Genomic DNA, 22,882 nt, shown 5'->3' with positions numbered 1-22,882 from the left:
ATGCACCCCGTATGTGAAAACCGAGCCCAAATTAGATTAAATGAATTAAAAACAATAATTATTAAGCTGAGGCGGGCCGCGTAGGGCCTCACCTCAGGCTCATGCGGGCCGCATTAGGGTGTAACCGGACTACGCTAACTTCTTTAAGTTAAGGCGGGCCGCGTACAAGATTGCTTAAGTCCATGCGGGCCGCGAGCGTCCTGAATTGTGGCGCAGCCTTGGGCCGCCACGTGGCCCAACACGCGTTGAACCTAGGTGGTGACCCGGATCAGCTAGCCTAGACCCCTAGGCCATGCGGGCCGCGTAAAGCCCAGCCCAAATCCCACGCGGGCCGCGAGAAGGTCAAGATCAGACATTATAAATAGCACGCATCGGCTTCATTCGACGATCGCTCACAACTTTCTTTCTTTCTAAATTTCTGAAGTAGTATACACTATAGCCGGGTATTATACCCCCTAAATTAGCGAGGTTCTGCTACGATGTAAGTATTATAACCCCTGGAGACGTATTAGATACGCTGCCCGATTGATCTAGGGTTCCGTAACGGCTGTCGTGGTTCTGCCCGACGTAGTCGTTGGAATGCCGTCTCGGGGAGGGTATTACTAATGTTAAAATGGGTTATTATACTAACACACATGCATTTGTGTAATTTATAGATTATCTCCAGGAAACCCTTACGAAAAACCTAAAACAGCAATGTGAGTTGATCCACTTTTGTAAACCTTTTTGTTTACTGTTTTTACAAAACCTCACTTAATTAAATATATACAAAGCAGTTATTGAGTATTTGTAAAGGATACAATTATAGTGGGTATGTTGGGGTTTTGTATACAAAATTAGTTACTGGCGTGGTAACATCCCATAAGTTGAGTATGACCGTACCACTGATGTTAATTGTGATGCCTTGGATACAAATGTAATTGCGGATGTGCCCTCAATACTGCAAATTGGTTTTTACTTACACTTGATTAAACTGGGAATCACTCACCAGTATTTCCCACTGACAAAATGTTTTTAAAACGCATTTCAGGTAACAAAATGTGAAAGCCAAATAGAAGCCAGCTGGACAGCACTGAAGGCTTGGAAAAGTGGCAATAAAGTTACCTAAGAATAAAATGGATGTTTTTATTAAATAAATAGGATTTATTCCTATGAAACGTGTGTATTGAAAACTTGGGTTTTTACCCATATGTTTAATGTAATAAAACATGGTGGTTTTACTCTGATTAAATATTTCCTAACTACGGTCCTGATGAAAATTTCCGCTGCCAAATTGGATAAATAAATGTGATACCACCGCAACTGGCTCACGGCCGCCCGTTCCCGGGAGATAGGGATCGGGGGCTGTGACAGAAGGTGGTATCAGAGCTATGCCACTGATTCAGCCACAGAAGTGTTCTGCTGACATCAAAATTCAAAGTGTTAGGAAATAAACTATGGAAATACGTGTATAATTGTATTTCTTGCTATGTGTTATCTGACTATTTGTTAGTTTACAGTATGAGTGACCAAGGACCTTCTGACGCCTATCGTCAACTGTCTGGTTCGCCTAGGAGCGAAGGCACCTCCTCTTCTCAGCCTGCCCTCTCATGGTATTCTGCTGACACAGAAGAAGGAATCTTTGTGTTTAAGGCTCAGTCTGAAGAGCCATTTCCTCAGAAAAAGAGGGGATGGTTCAGTAGGGGAGCGCACGAGCGTAGGAAAAGAATGAAAAAGTTGCAGGAACAGCGAGTGTTAGCCTCAGCAAAAAGAGAAACTGATGCTTATAATCAGGATATGCTCAATAGGGGTATCGCTAATATCCATATTTAGCAACCACTGCTGCCGACCCAAACCTGGAACAAATGCTAGCACCCCAACCACAAAATCCTGATCAACCCATGGAAATAGAAAACCAGATAGAAATGCCTGATTTCAACCCGGAGGAGATACCTAGGGTACCTGCACCTGATCCTCTAGACCCAAACAACTACGACCCCTGGTGGGACGATGTTAGGGACTACGTGCAACAAAACCCAATTCAGGAAAATGTGCCAATGCCCAACTTAGGAGCTTATCCAGGGTTAGATCCTCAAGATCCCTACAACATTAGTGACGCATATGTTAGGGAAATTTTAGAAAATCCATACCCGTACCAAGCCCCTATGCCTCTGTATCAGGAACCCGTACCTCAGTTTCCAAACCCAGTCCTAGAACCTGCACCCCCAATGAGTGCAGAAAATGTCCAAGAACTTAGGACTTTTGGAGAGGAAATTTTAGAAAGCAGTGATAGAATGCGACAGGTGGGAGAACGCCTCGTATGGAAATACGATGAGCGTAATATGGATTTTTGGATGAATCCATATCAGTGAAGGTGATGGTAGAAACAGTAATAATAATAATAATCAAATAATATATGTGTGTATGTGTTAGAAAAAAAAAAAACTACGGATGCATACTATTAGTATTGTAGTTTTACATTTCAGTCGGTACTGTAAAAATTTTATTTCTGTACTGGTGTGTATTGATGCATACTATATAAAAAGAGTAAAAGTCGCAATGCTCGACGCTTTTGGTTAAAAAGTGTGTGTCATGTGATTGGCTATATATAAATAATATTTGTGATATTAATATTTGGTAAATGTCTAAAATTCAGATGGCCGACGCGGGAAATCAAGAAAATCTGAATAACGATAACCAGAGTAACATTAACGTGGTTAATGAGAATTCGGACAATAATAACAACGGAAACCAAATGGATAATAGTGCCGTTCAGCATATTGTGGCACAGGGAATTATAGATGCAATGCCATTTATTATTCAAACAGTTCAGGAAGCGAATAATAAAAGTAAGCATAGCAGTAAGCGACCAACTGAACCCGAAAACAGCGTGAACAATGGACCCATACTTCAAGCGCCCGTTCCCAAAAGAAGAAGAACCATGCCACATGGTTGTTCCTACAAAGAATTCTGGTCCTGCAAACCAATAGAATTCTCGGGCAATGAAGGACCCATTGCAGCTTTACGCTGGATAGAGAAAACTGAGGCAGTTCTGAAAATAAGCAAGTGTGATGAAGAAGATAAAATAATGTTTGCTTCAAATCTGTTTAAAAATGCAGCCTTAGAATGGTGGAACACTATCCTCCAATCCAGAGGAAGTGATAGGATTTATAATATGGAATGGGAAGAATTCAAGAACATGGTAGAAAGGAAATTCTGCCCTCCCAATGAAAAGGAACAAATAGCAAATAAGTTTCTGAATCTAAGAATGACCGGGGTAGACAGTAAGGGTTACACTACCACATTCTTTGAATATGCTAGGATAGTACCTACCCTTGCATCACCTGAACCAGTGTTAATCTCCCGTTACATTTGGGGATTAATTGGAGAAATTAGACATGTAGTCAAGGCAGCTAGACCCCAAACCATAGAGGAAGCTGTAGAACTAGCCAATACCTTGACAGATGAGTTAATCCGTACTAGAGAAGAAGACCAGAGGAGAAACCTAACCCAAAGGCTTACTCAAGAATTCCGTTCTGGGAATTCCAATCGTAGGAATGTAGGTTCTACCTCTGCACCCTACTGCAAAGCCTGCAGAAAGAAGCATTCTGGAAGATGCTCTACTTACTGTAATTTTTGCAAGGCCCCAGGACACAAGGAAGAGAATTGCAAGAAGAAATCCAGTAATGGAATGTGTTTCAATTGTGGGGAAAAAGGTCACATTAGGACAAACTGTCCGAAATTGGCTCCAGCTGCAACCAACAAAAATCCTAAAAATGCCAGAGCATTCGTGCTAACTACAGACGAAGCTAGACTAATTCCGGACGTCATTGCTGGTACGTTTTTAGTTAATGATATTTTTGCTAAAGTATTATTTGACTCTGGTGCAAACCAAAGTTTTATTAATACTTCATTTTGCAAACTCCTAAATCAATCATTAACTAAACTACCACAAGAATGTCTAGTAGAAACTGCAAATGGAGAAACTGTTAGGATTTCTGAAATCTTGCAGGGGGCAAGAATAGAAATTTTTAATCAAAAATTTATGGCAAACCTTTACCCAATGAATCTGGCTGGATTTGATGTTGTGTTAGGAATGGATTGGTTAATAGCCAATAAAGCCAGTATTTTATGTGATCAAAAGACAATTCAATTAAAATCACCAAGAGGTGAAAAGATCTCAATTAAAGGAGATAAACCTTTTAGATCCACTAAATTCATCTCTGTGATGAAAACTGCAAGTTGTATAAGAAAAGGATCTATAGTGTATTTGATTTCAATAATCACTAACACTAAAGGAAAAGAATTAAAAGATATCCCAGTAGTATCCCAATTTTCAGATGTCTTTCCAGAAGAATTGCCAGGACTACCGCCAGACAGGGAAGTTGAATTCAGAATTCATCTGTTACCAGGAACAGCACCGATTGCCAAAGCACCTTACCGTTTGGCACCCGCGGAAATGCAAGAACTGAAGAAACAACTAGACGAGTTGTTGGAGAAGGGATTCATACAGCCAAGCTCATCACCATGGGGAGCGCCGATTTTATTTGTTAAAAAGAAGGACGGATCAATGCGTATGTGCATTGACTACCGTGAATTGAACAAAGTCACGATTAAGAATCGGTACCCATTACCGAGGATCGATGATTTGTTTGATCAACTTCAAGGAGCTCGATTTTTCTCTAAAATCGATTTAAGATCAGGATATCATCAATTAAAGGTACAGGAAGAGGATATTCCTAAAACCGCATTCAGAACGAGGTATGGTCATTATGAATTTACTGTCATGCCATTTGGTTTAACCAATGCCCCAGCCGCATTTATGGACATGATGAACCGAATATGTAAGCCATATTTGGATAAATTCATAATTGTCTTCATAGATGATATTCTAATTTACTCTAAAAGTAAAGATGAGCATGCAAAGCACTTGCACTTACTTTTAAGTTTATTGAGAAAAGAGAAGCTTTATGCTAAGTTTTCAAAGTGTGAGTTTTGGTTAGAACAAGTACAATTCCTCAGACATTTAGTTAACCATGAAGGAATTCATGTAGATCCAACGAAAATCGAGGCAATTACCAAATGGAAAACCCCAGAATCACCAACTGAAGTTAGAAGTTTCTTAGGATTGGCCGGTTATTATAGAAGATTTATTCGAGATTTTTCTAGAATAGCCATTCCTTTAACTAAGTTAACCTGTAAATCTGTTAAGTTTGAATGGGGACCAAAACAAGAAGAAGCCTTTAGAATCCTTAAACAAAGATTAACCCATACACCGATACTAGCATTACCAGAAGGAACTGAAGACTTTGTAGTCTTTTGTGACGCTTCTAAGTTAGGTTATGGATGCGTATTGATGCAACGTCAAAAGGTTATAGCGTATGCATCTAGACAGCTTAAGAGTCATGAAGGAAATTATTCGACCCATGATTTGGAATTAGGAGCCATAATTTTTGCCCTTAAGATTTGGAGACATTATCTTTATGGTAGTAAGTTTACCATATTTACGGATCATAAGAGTTTAAGGTATGTCTTCGGGCAAAAAGAGTTGAATATGAGACAAAGACGCTGGATGGAGTTACTTAGTGATTATGATTGTGATATCCAGTATCATACAGGAAAAGCCAATGTGGTGGCGGATGCTTTAAGTCGAAAATATCACGAAAAGCCAAAAAGGGCACGTTCTCTTAAATTAAATCTGCAAATAGATTTAAACGAACAGATTAGAAAAGCACAAGAATCAGTAATCAAGGAAGATACTGAAAAATTAAAGGGAATGATTAAGGAATTAGAACAAGGAACGGATGGAATTTGGAGGTTCCATAAAAAGAGAATGTGGATACCTAAATTAGGAAATTTACGTCACCGTATATTAGAAGAAGCCCATAAATCTAAATACACGATGCATCCAGGAAGTGATAAAATGTACCAGGATTTAAGGAAAAATTTCTGGTGGATAGGGATGAAAAAGGATGTAGCAGCTTATGTTTCTAAATGTTTAACTTGCTCACAAGTTAAAGCTGAACATCAGAAACCCTCAGGTTTGTTACAACAATTAGAAATACCAGTTTGGAAATGGGAATTGATAACAATGGATTTTGTTACCAAATTGCCTAAAACAAGGAAAGGTAATGATACAATCTGGGTGATTGTAGATAGATTAACCAAGTCAGCTCATTTCTTACCAATGAAGGAAACCTTTAGTATGGAACAATTAGCCAAATTATATGTAAATAAAATCGTTTCTTTACATGGCATTCCTTTATCAATTGTTTCCGATAGGGATAGCCGTTTTACCTCTCATTTTTGGTCAAGTTTCCAAAAAGCAATGGGAACCAGGTTAAATCTAAGCACAGCTTATCATCCTCAAACGGACGGACAAAGCGAAAGGAGAATTCAGACAATGGAGGACATGCTTAGAGCTTGTGTAATTGATTTTGGAGGTAACTGGGACGAACACTTACCTTTAATAGAATTTTCTTATAATAACAGTTATCACACAAGTATCAATGCTGCACCATTCGAAGCACTTTATGGACGAAAGTGCAGAACCCCAGTCTGTTGGGCAGAAATTGGAGAAAAGCAATTATCTGGACCCGAGATAGTACAAGAAACAACCGATAAAATTATTCAAGTCAAGGAACGACTGAAAGCAGCACGTGATCGCCAAAAGAGCTATGCTGATAACAGACGCAAACCATTAGAATTTCAAGTGGGAGATAAAGTATTATTGAAAGTCTCTCCCTGAAAAGGAGTGGTAAGATTCATCAAAAGAGGAAAGCTTAGTCCCAGGTATATTGGACCTTTCAAAATTCTTAAAAGAATAGGACCTGTAGCCTATCAGCTACGACTGCCAGAGGAAATGGCAGGAATACATGATGTATTTCATGTATCCAATCTTAAAAAGTGTTTAGCTGATGAATCACTCGTAGTACCTCTTAAGGATATAGAGGTTAATGAGCAACTCAAGTTTGTGGAGAAGCCTCTACAAATTGAAGATAGGAAAGTTAAGAATCTCAAACATAAAAGACTAGTTCTGGTCAAAGTAAAATGGAATTCCAAAAGAGGACCCGAGTACACATGGGAACTTGAATCGGAAATGAAAAAGAAATATCCACACTTGTTCCAGTAGATCTCGAGGACGAGCTCTAAAACAAGGTGGGGAGGATATAACAACCCTCGGTAAAACAGACATCCTCATAATATTTCCGACACCCTAATATATTTTAAATATCTCAATGTGTCTTTATATGCACCCCGTATGTGAAAACCGAGCCCAAATTAGATTAAATGAATTAAAAACAATAATTATTAAGCTGAGGCGGGCCGCGTAGGGCCTCACCTCAGGCTCATGCGGGCCGCATTAGGGTGTAACCGGACTACGCTAACTTCTTTAAGTTAAGGCGGGCCGCGTACAAGATTGCTTAAGTCCATGCGGGCCGCGAGCGTCCTGAATTGTGGCGCAGCCTTGGGCCGCCACGTGGCCCAACACGCGCTGAACCTAGGTGGTGACCCGGATCAGCTAGCCTAGACCCCTAGGCCATGCGGGCCGCGTAAAGCCCAGCCCAAATCCCACGCGGGCCGCTAGAAGGTCAAGATCAGACATTATAAATAGCACGCATCGGCTTCATTCGACGATCGCTCACAACTTTCTTTCTTTCTAAATTTCTGAAGTAGTATACACTATAGCCGGGTATTATACCCCCTAAATTAGCGAGGTTCTGCTACGATGTAAGTATTATAACCCCTGGAGACGTATTAGATACGCTGCCCGATTGATCTAGGGTTCCGTAACGGCTGTCGTGGTTCTGCCCGACGTAGTCGTTGGAATGCCGTCTCGGGGAGGGTATTACTAATGTTAAAATGGGTTATTATACTAACACACGTGCATTTGTGTAATTTATAGATTATCTCCAGGAAACCCTTACGAAAAACCTAAAACAGCAATGTGAGTTGATCCACTTTTGTAAACCTTTTTGTTTACTGTTTTTACAAAACCTCACTTAATTAAATATATACAAAGCAGTTATTGAGTATTTGTAAAGGATACAATTATAGTGGGTATGTTGGGGTTTTGTATACAAAATTAGTTACTGGCGTGGTAACATCCCATAAGTTGAGTATGACCGTACCACTGATGTTAATTGTGATGCCTTGGATACAAATGTAATTGCGGATGTGCCCTCAATACTGCAAATTGGTTTTTACTTACACTTGATTAAACTGGGAATCACTCACCAGTATTTCCCACTGACAAAATGTTTTTAAAACGCGTTTCAGGTAACAAAATGTGAAAGCCAAATAGAAGCCAGCTGGACAGCACTGAAGGCTTGGAAAAGTGGCAATAAAGTTACCTAAGAATAAAATGGATGTTTTTATTAAATAAATAGGATTTATTCCTATGAAACGTGTGTATTGAAAACTTGGGTTTTTACCCATATGTTTAATGTAATAAAACATGGTGGTTTTACTCTGATTAAATATTTCCTAACTACGGTCCTGATGAAAATTTCCGCTGCCAAATTGGATAAATAAATGTGATACCACCGCAACTGGCTCACGGCCGCCCGTTCCCGGGAGATAGGGATCGGGGGCTGTGACATATTTGATTTTGCAGAGTATCTATAACTTTGTGATTATACAATATAGCTTTGTTAAGCTAACAAAAAGCGGAGATTGTTAAGCCAACAAAAACAAGTATCGGATTGCAAATTGTAGCGTTTAATGTAAAATTAAAATGTCGACTCCGCCGCAACGCGCGGGTTCCCCACTAGTATGTAAAAAAAGAAAAAGCAAGGTGGAAAATAAAAAGTAGGGAGAGAGAAACTAAACGAGAAGTCCGATAGTCGCCTGAGAACAACGACCGTCGCCGGAGGCTCGACGAAGAGGAGAAGCTCGTGTTAGCGATTGAGGTCGCCGGTACTTCCCTGGCTTGACCTTATCCCTAACCTGAACCTTCGAATCTTCCATTCGCCGCCCGGGACCGGTCTCGGTACAGGAACTGTGGTTACTGGGAAACATATCGCCGGCGGCTCGACGAAGAGGAGGATATTGAGATAGCGTGTGAGGTGTGACCTGATCTGCATACCGGTTGCGGTTCTGACTCACCTTGCATTCTATCTTGATTTTCCGACGATTCCATTCGCCGTCTGGGATTGTTTTGTCCTATGAGTATTACCAACATCGACATGGAAAAGAGAGGGAGGGGAGGTGAAGAGACGTGGCGATGGAGGATCAAAGAAAAGTTACCAGAAAGTAGTGATAAAACGAAAATCGACGAAGAATGGGAGAAACTGAAGTGCAAAAAAGGAGTAGGGGAGAGCGACGAAGAACCGAGTACCACAATTTTTTTAGCTAACTTACCGGAAGGAGTATACAGGAAAGAAATCTGGCTGGAATGTAGGAGGTGTGGAAATATCACAGACGTCTTTCTACCATTCAAAAGAGATCGAAAAGGGAAACGATTTGCTTTTGTCAGATTTAATAAGTTCCGGGATCTCAATAAACTGGTACAAGCTTTAAACAATATTTGGATCGGAGATAGAAAAATCATAGCAAATGTGTCGAAATTCGAAAGGGATGAAGATAATGAAGATAGAGGAAATAAGAGTGGCAAAGGCGGAGTATGGAACAAGCGGCCGGTAAGTAAAACAATACCAACAGTAACGTATGACAGAATGAGAAGACAGGAGGGGGTAAGGCTACAAGACAAAGCTCATAATATAGTAGGTGGAGGAAAGTCATATTTGGATGCCCTGAGAGGAGGAAAGGAGAAGACAATGGGCGATACGCTGATATTACCAGACAATTATGAAGAAAATTTGGATGAATGGAGTAAGAGAACCATCAGTATGGAGGCCAGAACATTAGAAGTGTTGTGTAGAGCAAAAATCCTACTACGTGAGATGAGTTCACATACAGTGGAGGTGAGATATGCTGGAGGTATGAGGATCCTGGTAACAATGGGATCGCAGATGGCCGCAGAAGAAATTACGACTATCCATAGGGTCAAGTGCGAGGAGTATTTCAACGATATTAAAAAATGGAGGAACGACAAGAGCTGGTATGAGAGGTTGGCATGGATCAGAGTATGTGGAATCCCGATTAGTTTAAGAAACAAGGACACTCTTAACAGAGTTGGTGAGAGATTGGGTAGGGTAATAAGAGATGCAGATGTTAGTAAAGATGATAGTAACTTGACAAGTGCTCATATTGGGGTAATAGTGAAAACAGGTCAAGTCATCAACACAGAGATTACAGTAAGACATAAATCGGCTGTGTTTAAGTGCTGGTTATCAGAGGTGTCAGGAAACTGGGCACCGAAATTTATCGAAGATGACTCAGTGTTCATCAACATCCCGTACGAAACAATGACTTCAGATGAAGAAGAGGATGATCAGTTACCACCAGAAGTCAATAGTGCAGAAGAAGTAGCAATACCAGTAGTCACTAATAGTGAAGAAGAGGCTGTGAGAATACATGAGGAATTACAGAATATTGGAGGAAACACAATTCCGGTGACCGGAGAAGACGAAATGGGGAATGTGAACGGACAGGAGAATAATCCGTTAGGCGAGAACATAGGGATGGGAGACGCTGCAGTTAATTTCGGTGGGAATTGGAAAGAAATTTTTGTTGGATGTTTGGAAAATGAAAAGTCGCAGGGAGCACAAAATTTGAGTAATAATGACGGCTACAACTTTAATACATGCACAGGTGGGGACGGTTCAATATTCATGTTCCAATCAGTACAAAAGGAAGCTGCTGTGGATATAGGAAATGGGCCTGAATTAAATATGGATGGGCTTAATAAGGGGCATGGGCCTAGTAATAATACAACAGGAAATGTTAGTGGGCAGGAGGACGACCCATTCAACCTGAATGAGATAATATGGGCCACGTGTAAAAGGAAGAAAGGAAATACATCATTCACATTTACAAGGCAAGGAAGCACAACGAACAAAAGGATTAGAACCGAGGGGGGTCCAGTGGAGGTGGGACAGTCCATTAACGATGATGTACTGGACACGATAGATCTAACTTTCGACTTAAACAAAGAACCCTCTGCGGATATACAAGAAGAGACTGAGGCGACAATTGAGATTGGCAAGAAGATTGGTATAAGGATTTCAAATAAAAGACAGGACGTGGTTAAAGTGGTGAGGGAGGAATTGGAGACAAATAGTGCATCATGAATTACCTGGTAATTAATATTAGAGGAATTGGGGGTGTAGAGAAGCCAAAGTGGATAAGCAAGCTAGTTAGAGAACACAAAGTTGCGTTTCTTTGTATTCAAGAAACTCAAGTCTCAAATGTTGATGCAATAACGATTGGAAGATACTGGGGTAAAGCGGATATGGAATGGTGATGTGTGTAAAATACAACATATAAATCACATCAATTAAGGCATAAAACTAACCTTTTTTAAGTACTAATGTTGGAAAAAGAGTGTTTTTGTCTCCCTTTTGTATTTTCAGGATGAAATGAGCTCAAAATCACAAAAGAAGCAAAAAGACAACTAATTCTAGCATAAATACAAGAAAAGGAACAAAAGTAGACTGCCCGGACCCTCAACGGCACCTCCCAAGGCAAAGTAGAGAAAACAGAGTCTGAACACGCCCCGTGTCCAGCGAACACGGGGGCGTGCCCAGGAAGCAGCAGAAAAGACAAACCAGTAGAAGCTTCCATTGCCCACCACGGGGCCGTGTCCAGCGGGCACGGGGGCGTGGTGAAAGTACAGCAGGCGCATTAATTGTAATTGCGAATTACAATTAATGAAGAGAGAGAATGTCAGACGGGCACGGGGCCGTGTCCAGCGGACACGAGGCCGTGTCCAGCCTTCTGTTCAGCCTATAAATAGAGGAGCTTGGTTCCATTCTCTCTCATCCCTTGGCACACCACCTCTCTCACACTTCATCCACCACCCATCACCACCATAACACCATCATCCACCACCATCATCCATTGTCCATCGTAGAGTGTCTGAGTCGTCTCGGGATCCAAGATTGATAGTAAGAGTTCTTGACAATCAAGGCCATGTTTGCCTAAGTCTCTTACATCACTTGGTGAAGACAAGTGTTTAGTATAATACTTTTTATTTTTAATCTTTTGCACTTTTTATTTGGTTTTGTATTAATGACTTTAATAACTAGTTACTTATGTTGAAGGTGATCTTTCCTTATCGTTTGTCCGTGGTGTCTTGGCATTATTTTACTGTCTATATAAAATAAAAGATTTTCACCATTCATATCTCCACGGTCTATATGGAGGTATGTTGGCTACCTGGTCGGGGGTTAAGGGAACGGTTTGGTAAGGGTCTTGCCCTTGTTCAGCGTTTAGAGGTCCTGCTTGGGACCTGGGTCAATTTTAGTAGGATCTCCTTCAATGCCCAAAGGTATTGGATGGCGGGGATCCAAACTCTTTGACCCCCTCATAAGTTAACTACTATTAATACTATAACCCGGCTATTTAGGACTGTATCCCTGCTGACTCAGACTACTTAGCCCAGGGTAACGTCACCGCCAAAAGCGGGGCCTACCACAATTTGCATTAATAACTTAATTCATTATCTTTCAATAATCCGACCCTTTAGGATTGTATCCTTGCTGACTCAAACTACTGGGTTGAGGGTAACGTCGCCTTCAAAAGAGGGGCCTACTACAATAACTAAGATAATCTCTTAAACAAGTGCAAAAGTGCGAAAATAATCAAAGGTTATACTAATACACATGTCGGATCCAAGTGATTCATCTTGTCTATCTGTTTTTATTTTATTTTTATTTTTCAGCATTTAGTTAGTTTTTATTTTTCTTAGTTTAAAACATTTTTCTCACTTTTTGATTTGATTAGACGTTGAGGATAAACCGGTACTAAAAGCTCTTGTGTCCTTGGACGACCTCGGTATCTTACCAACACTATACTACGTCCACGATGGGTGCACTTGCCCATATGTGTGTTTAGTGTTAGTGAATATCGTGTTTTATAAATTTAAAACTTGGCTAAAAGTGTAAAAAAGGGGCTTAAATACTCATCAACAATATATCGCACCGACACACATCAAGTTTTTGGCGCCGTTGCTGGGGACACAAGGATTTTAAGAAAGTTAGGAATCAACGGCCTAATCATATTTTTATTTTTTCTTTAATTTATTAGGATTTTTTCTTTAATTTCCAGCTTCTGCAGAGCTCAACACGGGGCCGTGCCTGCTGAACACGCCCCGTGCTCAATCATTGGAACTGGCAATCCTGTTTTAAGTCAGACAGTAGGCTGAACACGGGGCCGTGTCCACTCAACACGCCCCCGTGCCCAAGATTCAGTTGCTGAAAACAGAACCGTTAGATCCCGGCGGTTGGTAACTTCTGACACAAACATGAGTGATAGTAATTCTTTTTACTTTCGGCACTCTTATGGTTTGTGGTGTCGATTATGTGGAGGCGAACATGAGGAATTAAAATGTTATTTTCTCACTTATAGGCCCCACTATATAGACCCACCGATCCCTTGTAACCTTAAGAGGGGCGAAAGTAAAAATAAGCACTATCTCTCCCTCGAATGCGCCCAGCCAGATATTCTAGGAGAAATGCTCCTTGACGAGTTATTTCAACTAGAAGAACTAATTCTCAACTGGTCAAAAGAACTTAGGAAGGATTTTATAGATCCATCCCAAAACGATGACCATGAGGAAATGTTGGAACCGCATTCCGACAACCTCGTTGCTCCCGAAAATACCTTCATACCTAGAAAAGACGTGGACGATAGTCGTCCCTGTGTCGATTGTGCCGTGAAGGACTCCCCATCGACTTTGTTCGGTGCATACATAGACCTGAGCGATTCGGCATACACCTTCTTTAACGAGAGCCCGGAAAAGGGTTGGACTTGTCCACCTAGAATGAAAATAGGAATTACCCTCACCGATAACCTCTTGCGTTCTCGCCTTAGTATAGGACAATTAAGGTATCTTAGGCACTTTGGGGTTGTTCCAACAAGTCAAGAGCCACCCGATATAAATTAACTCCTTAGTAGAGACAAAACTCCATAAAACAGCCTGCCGACATGGGGCCGTGCCCGGTCAACACGCCCCCGTGCTCACTCAGAAGATTCTCTGCTGATTCTGTCAGAATACGGACAAAATGTGTCAGGATTTTCTCTGCACACGGGGCCGTGTCCAGCGGACACGGGGCCGTGTCCAGTGTGCTGTCGTTTTCTTTAAATGCAGCCTGAATCCTGCTCATTTTTTACCACTTCACCAAGCAGAGATTCCTGGGATCTTCACATATACCATCCTAGGTAAGTGCTAAAAGAAGGTTCCTAAGGATCATCTTGTCTTTTCCACTTTTGTTCATTTCTCCTTCTTCCAAAAATTTTTCAAACATCACCTCCATGGAAGCTTGGAAACTCATGATTCCAATCTTCTATGAAAGTTTTGTAAGATTTTTGGCTACGGATTCTTGTTTAAAGTTAGTTCTATAACTTTATTTTAAATTATCTGAGCTTAGAACACAATAAAAGTGTATTAAAATAATTTAAAAACCTAGAATCGTTAGACAAAAATCCTGCAGACAGCTGAACACGGGGCCGTGCTCGCTGAGCACGGGGCCGTGTTCGAGGTACTGTTTTGCAAAAGTTTAGTTATCTTCGGCTTATTTCGCAGAAAATGGCCAGCAGAAACAGCGGAACATCTTCAAGAAATAACCGAATGGAAGGAGGTCGTCCACGGCGGAGGATTCCCTAGTAAACTACGTTTACGCTTTGAGGGAAGCCATAGACGAGATGACGGGAGTAGAAGAAGCTTTGGTGGATCGTATTAATCATCTGACGGTAGGTTTGGAGGGCTGCCTACGAGAAGTAAATCTCCTGCACCAGAGATTAAACCTTCTCGCTTCCCCACCTTTGGTTCCGGTGATAACCCAAAGGGCGTGGAATGTAGTACCCGAGGTCATCATTCCAGCCGAATGGCACGCCATGCACCAAGTACCTCAACCAATGGTAGTGCAGGGAGTCCCGGTGAGCGTCCCTTCTCAAGAAACCGAAGAGAATGAAGCTACCTTCTACCTCCCAAGGGAGATAGAAGAATGGCTTTGAATGACAACCGAGGAGCCATCGGCTAGAGAGTGTTACTACATCGGGAAGTTATTCCCGAAATTTTCCTAAATAAGTAGAACCCTTATGATAACCTCATGTATCCCCTAGTTATTTAGCTAACTTTATGTAATGTCTCTCTATTTTCGCAATGCTATGATGGTTTTTAAGATTGATGGTTGTTTTGAGAATAAAACACACTCATGGTGGTAATGGATGAAAAAGGGAACGAGAAAAATGGAACCATGCACGAAGAACAGAGCAACCCGACAAAAATCTCCATCACAGAAGGCTCAACACGGGCCGTGCCCAACCAACACGGCCCCGTGCTGAGCCCCCTGCAGAAAATCACCCAGTTCAGGTAACTGGACACGGGCCGTGTTCAGCGGACACGCCCCCGTGTCCAGGCTTCTGTTTCAATTCTCTAATTTTTGTTACTGGCACTTGACCACGGGGCCGTGTCCAGGATGCCAGTAACACAAAACTTTGCTTTTAAACCCACTTTTACACATTCTAATCAACCAAAAACATTATTTTTGGACACATTGAGGACAATGTGTAATTTAAGTGTGGGGGGGGTGGATGTCACACCCCAACCGATGGCGGAAACATCGGGATGAGACGTACAAACTGTTCAAAGACATCATAACACTAAATGTGACAATAATTAAAATTTCATTTATTAAAATTTTCAAAGTTTCATACAAATGTCATAAAGAGAAAATACAAACATAAAACATGATTTATTTCTAGGTGGGTTTCTAAGCCATCCTAATCAATTCTTCAATCTTGACTTCCTCATCCTGCAGTATGCATTTAAAATAAAGTCAACAACACATGTTGGCGAGTATACAAGTTTGAATACAGCATAATAGATTTAAAATAGTTTAACATGATCAAATCCACGTGAACACCTGATTTCATATTAACAGTTATACTCGTAACGATGAAACTATGTGTTCAAACCAAAGTTTAACGCAATTAACATAGCCTAACCCTCGAAAGGGTGGTAACATAGAATAAAAACCTAACAATACCCATAATATTATGGGAGGGGCGTTTCTCAACCTACAGCGCTGCCATTGTTAGGGGAGGCTTGCAAAGTTAATGAACACACAGCCATAAATGTTTAACATTAGCATAACATGATTAACATGAGTCAAATAGATTCACAAGAATGTGGATAGATAGTGCAAAAATGTTTAACATAGTGTTTTTGATATAGTAAAAGCATATTACAACCAAAAGTGTAAAATGGAAAATGGGTCAAGTATACTCACCTTAGGTTGCGTTGCGTATTTCTTGGAAAAGATTAAGAATCAGGGGATTTCCCAAGAAGATGTGCACAAGAGATTTACCCTATTAATTTTGAGGATTGTTAAGTATTGGGAATTTTAGAGATTTATTTAAATAACAAGGCTAAAATAATAATCATGTCTTATATTTTTATATTTAATGAAATATGTGACAATTTATTTTATAAATAAGCGAGTAAAAATAAATATTGATTTTTTATAATAATTCTGATATATATATAAATATTATAGATTAATAATTTTGATTTAAAATAATAAATCTGATTATTATATAAAATAATAGTTCTAATCTAAATAGTAAATCTATTTATATAATAATTCTGATTTAGATAAAATAAAATAATAAATTCTGATTTATTAAACTAATCATTCTGATTTAAATAGTAATTAAATAATAATTCTGATTAATAATTTTGATTATTATATATACATATATATATATATATATATAAAATGATAATTCTGATTATAAAATAATAATTCTGATTTAATGAATTAATTCTGATTTAATATAATAATTCAGATTTAACATATATAAATCTGTTAGAAATAATAATAATAATAATAATAATAATAATAATAATAATAATCTATAATAATAAATAATAAATATAATTATATAAATAAATCTGTTTATCAATAAAGAAATAATTTATTTGTTAAATATATCTGATTATATATAAATAAACAAAGTTTATATTAATAAGATTAATAATCTAATAATATTAATAAATAATATACTAATAAGTAATATAATAATAATAATAATAATAATAACAATAATATTAGTAATAACAGTAACATATATATAAAGAAAAATAAAGAATCGAAGCTGAAAAAGGAATCGAAAACGTTTACCGGCGCGGCGGTCGACGGCGAAGGTCGAAAGAGACGGTGCGGCGGCGGGGTGGTCGGAGTTCCGGCGAAGAAACGGTTCCAGCAACGTGAACGACAATGAACCGGGTTCGGTTCGGTTGTTTCGGTTTGAATCGGAAGTCAAGTGTAAAGGGAACTGATTAGGAAAGGGACGAATCATGAAGATGTGATTTGTGTATATAAAGGTGATGGTTGCAGGTCGGTTATGGAGGTGAAGGGTCGGAAGTTCAAACGGAGAAGAAGAAACGAACGGTTAATGGCGGTTGTTTGAATTTGAATCGCATTAATTACATGTTAAATGAATTACGGTTCTGGATTCATAACAACATCACAGACAGTCCAGTTGGTTAATGCGTGTGTGCGGGAACCAGTGATCGCGGGTTCGAATCCCACGCGTAACGGTTCCAGGGGGTTTATCCCCTTTTTGTTATTTTTTTGTGACCCTAATGCGTTTGGTTCCTTTATAAAAGCTAACCAAGTTAGGCTTAACTTGGTTAATTTCAATGTTTCAAGTATTTAACTAACTTAGTTAGTCCAAACTAGCAAAACTTTCTTTTTATTTATTTATTTCACAAAATATGATAAATAAATAATTTATTTATTTAATTAATTAAAATATTAATTTATTATTTAAGATTGATAAATATTATAATTATTTGATTTAACCCGAATTTTTCTGGTAAACTACCGAATTAACGTATGAATTCCCGATTTTTGTACGGTTTAGGGTAATCTCTTGGAATGATGAATTTGAGAGTTGAGATTAAGATGTAATTTCACTGTTTTTACGTATTTAACATAGTTTCAACATGTTATCAATTTCTTCAACAATACATAGCAATCAAACACAAATATGGATAAAATCATGCACCTTCATTATGATTTCAAGTCTCGAGTACAATTTGGGAATAGAATCAAATACTACAAAGGTACAACTTACAAAAATAGAAAGTACAAGCAGACTTGCCAAAAATGGAAAGATCGAAAATACGAGGTGTCACAGTCTTCCCTACTTTAGGAGATTTCGTCCTCGAAATCTTAAGAAGAAGACTGATTCGTGTTCCCAAACTTGAAATGAAGATAACGCTCAAATATAAAGTTTCGTTGAAAATGAAAAAGAGTTGGCAACTACCTCTGAGGTAAGGAAATCACCCCTGGCTCATTGGTGAAGTTGAAAATTCAGAGAAGCTAATCGTCAAGGTAAGGAAATCACTCCTATCTTGATGATATTAGCATAAGATTTAGAACAATCCACATGACACACTTAGTTAACAAGATTAACGTATCACTGGCATGTGAATAAACATGTCAACCCATCGTGTACCGCAATTGAAAGACTTAACATGACCACTAGAATACGGGCGGGCGCTACTCCTATAGCACTACGCATAGTGCTATACATGTTAAGGTGTGGGTTAAAAGACAAGTTCATCACATAAGAATAACCCAGTAATCACGAATCCAGTATAACATATTAGTATGCATGTATTAAATTGAAATTATATAACGTACAAATGTAGAACACATGAAGAAAAATGAGATAGCATAAAAGATATTTAACGTAAAACATAATAATTGAGATAACATAAAAAGAGATTTATCATAAAAACATGGATTGTCACGGAACGTAACATGAGACTATTCCAAAGTGAATCGAAATCCTTTTCGAATTAAGGAGACGTGCTTTGGCCTAATAGACAAACACTCTCATCGAGGAGCGACTAACGATGTTTGTCCTTCCAGTTACTACACGTCCTTAATCGATTGGGAAAATCGAAACTTTGGCGAGATCGAAAATCAAGGAATGGGACTAGTTAAACAAGATGCGAGTTTCACCTCTAACTTGATAACATCGTACCCTAATGTGGTTGGTACTCATCCAAAGATGAGGGTCCACTAGAATATGAAATGGAAAACTCCCAACAAGGTTTGGATATCACTCCTAACTTGAGGGTAGATTTCGTGCAAAAATCAAAGTATAGCTGAGTGAAAATTATCACCAAGTGTGGGAATCACCCCTATCTTGATGAATCATTTCGATTGTGTTGTAAGAGTGTCTTCAAAGCTTCCATGTGTGTATTGTGTTAGCCTTAGGAAAGGCTTGTATATTAGAAGTCCAAAAGATTAGAGGGAAGCAAAGAAGAGAGAAAGGAAATATTGTCTTAAACAGCAAATAAATGAGAAAGCTCCTAAACTATAGACTAGGAAAAGCAAGGCATTCCTAATTCCCTATAGTTATGGCTCTGATACCAATCTGGTATCAGAGTACTCCTACTATAGACTAGGGAAAAGTATGGCAATCCTACCTAATTCCCTATAGTTATGGCTCTGATACCAATCTGTCACACCCCAACCGATGGCGGAAACATCGGGATGAGACGTACAAACTGTTCAAATACATCATAACACTAAATGTGACAATAATTAAAATTTCATTTATTAAAATTTTCAAAGTTTCATACAAATGTCATAAAGAGAAAATACAAACATAAAACATGATTTATTTCTAGGTGGGTTTCTAAGCCATCCTAATCAATTCTTCAATCTTGACTTCCTCATCCTGCAGTATGCATTTAAAATAAAGTCAACAACACATGTTGGCGAGTATATAAGTTTGAATACAGCATAATAGATTTAAAATAGTTTAACATGATCAAATCCACGTGAACACCTGATTTCATATTAACAGTTATACTCGTAACGATGAAACTATGTGTTCAAACCAAAGTTTAACGCAATTAACATAGCCTAACCCTCGAAAGGGTGGTAACATAGAATAAAAACCTAACAATACCTATAATATTATGGGAGGGGCGTTTCTCAACCTACAGCGCTGCCATTGTTAGGGGAGGCTTGCAAAGTTAATGAACACACAGCCATAAATGTTTAACATTAGCATAACATGATTAACATGAGTCAAACAGATTCACAAGAATGTGGATAGATAGCGCAAAAATGTTTAACATAGTGTTTTTGATATAGGAAATGCATACTACACCCAAAAGTGTAAAATGGAAAATGGGTCAAGTATACTCACCTTAGGTTGCGTTGCGTATTTCTTGGAAAAGATTAAGAATCAGGGGATTTCCCAAGAAGATGTGCACAAGAGATTTACCCTATTAATTTTGAGGATTGTTAAGTATTGGGAATTTTAGAGATTTATTTAAATAACAAGGCTAAAATAATAATCATGTCTTATATTTTTATATTTAATGAAATATGTGACAATTTATTTTATAAATAAGCGAGTAAAAATAAATATTGATTTTTTATAATAATTCTGATATATATATAAATATTATAGATTAATAATTTTGATTTAAAATAATAAATCTGATTATTATATAAAATAATAGTTCTAATCTAAATAGTAAATTTATTTATATAATAATTCTGATTTAGATAAAATAAAATAATAAATTCTGATTTATTAAACTAATCATTCTGATTTAAATAGTAATTAAATAATAATTCTGATTATTATATATACATATATATATATATATAAAATGATAATTCTGATTATAAAATAATAATTCTGATTTAATGAATTAATTCTGATTTAATATAATAATTCAGATTTAACATATATAAATCTGTTAGAAATAATAATAATAATAATAATCTATAATAATAAATAATAAATATAATTATATAAATAAATCTGTTTATCAATAAAGAAATAATTTATTTGTTAAATATATCTGATTATATATAAATAAACAAAGTTTCTATTAATAAGATTAATAATCTAATAATATTAATAAATAATATACTAATAAGTAATATAATAATAATAATAATAATAATAATAACAATAATATTAGTAATAACAGTAACATATATATAAAGAAAAATAAAGAATCGAAGCTGAAAAAGGAATCGAAAACGTTTATCGGCGCGGCGGTCGACGGCGAAGGTCGAAAGAGACGGTGCGGCGGCGGGGTGGTCGGAGTTCCGGCGAAGAAACAGTTCCAGCAACGTGAACGACAATGAACCGGGTTCGGTTCGGTTGTTTCGGTTTGAATCGGAAGTCAAGTGTAAAGGGAACTGATTAGGAAAGGGACGAATCATGAAGATGTGATTTGTGTATATAAAGGTGATGGTTGCAGGTCGGTTATGGAGGTGAAGGGTCGGAAGTTCAAACGGAGAAGAAGAAACGAACGGTTAATGGCGGTTGTTTGAATTTGAATCGCATTAATTACATGTTAAATGAATTACGGTTCTGGATTCATAACAACATCACGGACAGTCCAGTTGGTTAATGCGTGTGTGCGGGAACTAGTGATCGCGGGTTCGAATCCCACGCGTAACGGTTCCAGGGGGTTTATCCCCTTTTTGTTATTTTTTTGTGACCCTAATGCGTTTGGTTCCTTTATAAAAGCTAACCAAGTTAGGCTTAACTTTGTTAATTTCAATGTTTCAAGTATTTAACTAACTTAGTTAGTCCAAACTAGCAAAACTTTCTTTTTATTTATTTATTTCACAAAATATGATAAATAAATAATTTATTTATTTAATTAATTAAAATATTAATTTATTATTTAAGATTGATAAATATTATAATTATTTGATTTAACCCGAATTTTTCTGGTAAACTACCGAATTAACGTATGAATTCCCGATTTTTGTACGGTTTAGGGTAATCTCTTGGAATGATGAATTTGAGAGCTGAGATTAAGATGTAATTTCACTGTTTTTACGTATTTAACATAGTTTCAACATGTTATCAATTGCTTCAACAATACATAGCAATCAAACACAAATATGGATAAAATCATGCACCTTCATTATGATTTCAAGTCTCGAGTACAATTTGGGAATAGAATCAAATACTACAAAGGTACAACTTACAAAAATAGAAAGTACAAGCAGACTTGCCAAAAATGGAAAGATCGAAAATACGAGGTGTCACAGGGGATGCTAAAACCTTGAATTTTGCAAATCCTAAACACAAGCCTTACACAAAACTCTATTGAAACCGCTAAACACCCCAAATTTTTTCAAAAAACTTTTTTATTTTTTATTTATTTACTTGTCTTAGTTTAAGTTGGGAATAACAAGTTCTAAAAAGGTTATATTTTTACAAGTTTACAACCGATAGCGTCGTGATAACAAAGAACCAACATAAGAAAATTATGAAACGGCATAACAAGTCTAGTTAAAAATTCGATTATATATACTTGATCACATTAAAAACCCATTCCCACAAAAGTGAGTTTTGAGCCTTTGTTGAGCATAAAAATATACATATTTAGACTAAATGCTCATTTTTCGTTTCTTGTGTGAATAGCCGCTTGGTTCTTACAAATCTAGAACTTGCCACGACGATACATTCCCGGTCCTTACCAACTTAAACCCAAGTAAGTAAATGATAGAGGCATTAGGACTAACCCATTTTTCTTTCAAAACCATTATTTTTCATTTTTTTTTATCACCTACCCAAAATCCCCCTAGATAGCCCCTTTGAGCCTAAACCTTTCATTTCATTACCCCAAAAACCCTTTTTACCCACCAAAAACCTTTTTATTTTTTCACCCTTTATAACAAGCTCGGTTTTTCGTAAACTCGCCTTTTTACGTGACGAAAAAAAAAAAATTGTGAAGTCAAAAACAAACAAAAGCTATATAAAA

The sequence above is a fragment of the Helianthus annuus genome, chromosome 2 (genome assembly GCF_002127325.2).
Source record: "Helianthus annuus cultivar XRQ/B chromosome 2, HanXRQr2.0-SUNRISE, whole genome shotgun sequence".
Classification (NCBI taxonomy): Eukaryota; Viridiplantae; Streptophyta; class Magnoliopsida; order Asterales; family Asteraceae; genus Helianthus; species Helianthus annuus.
This window is presented reverse-complemented; position numbering follows the sequence as displayed.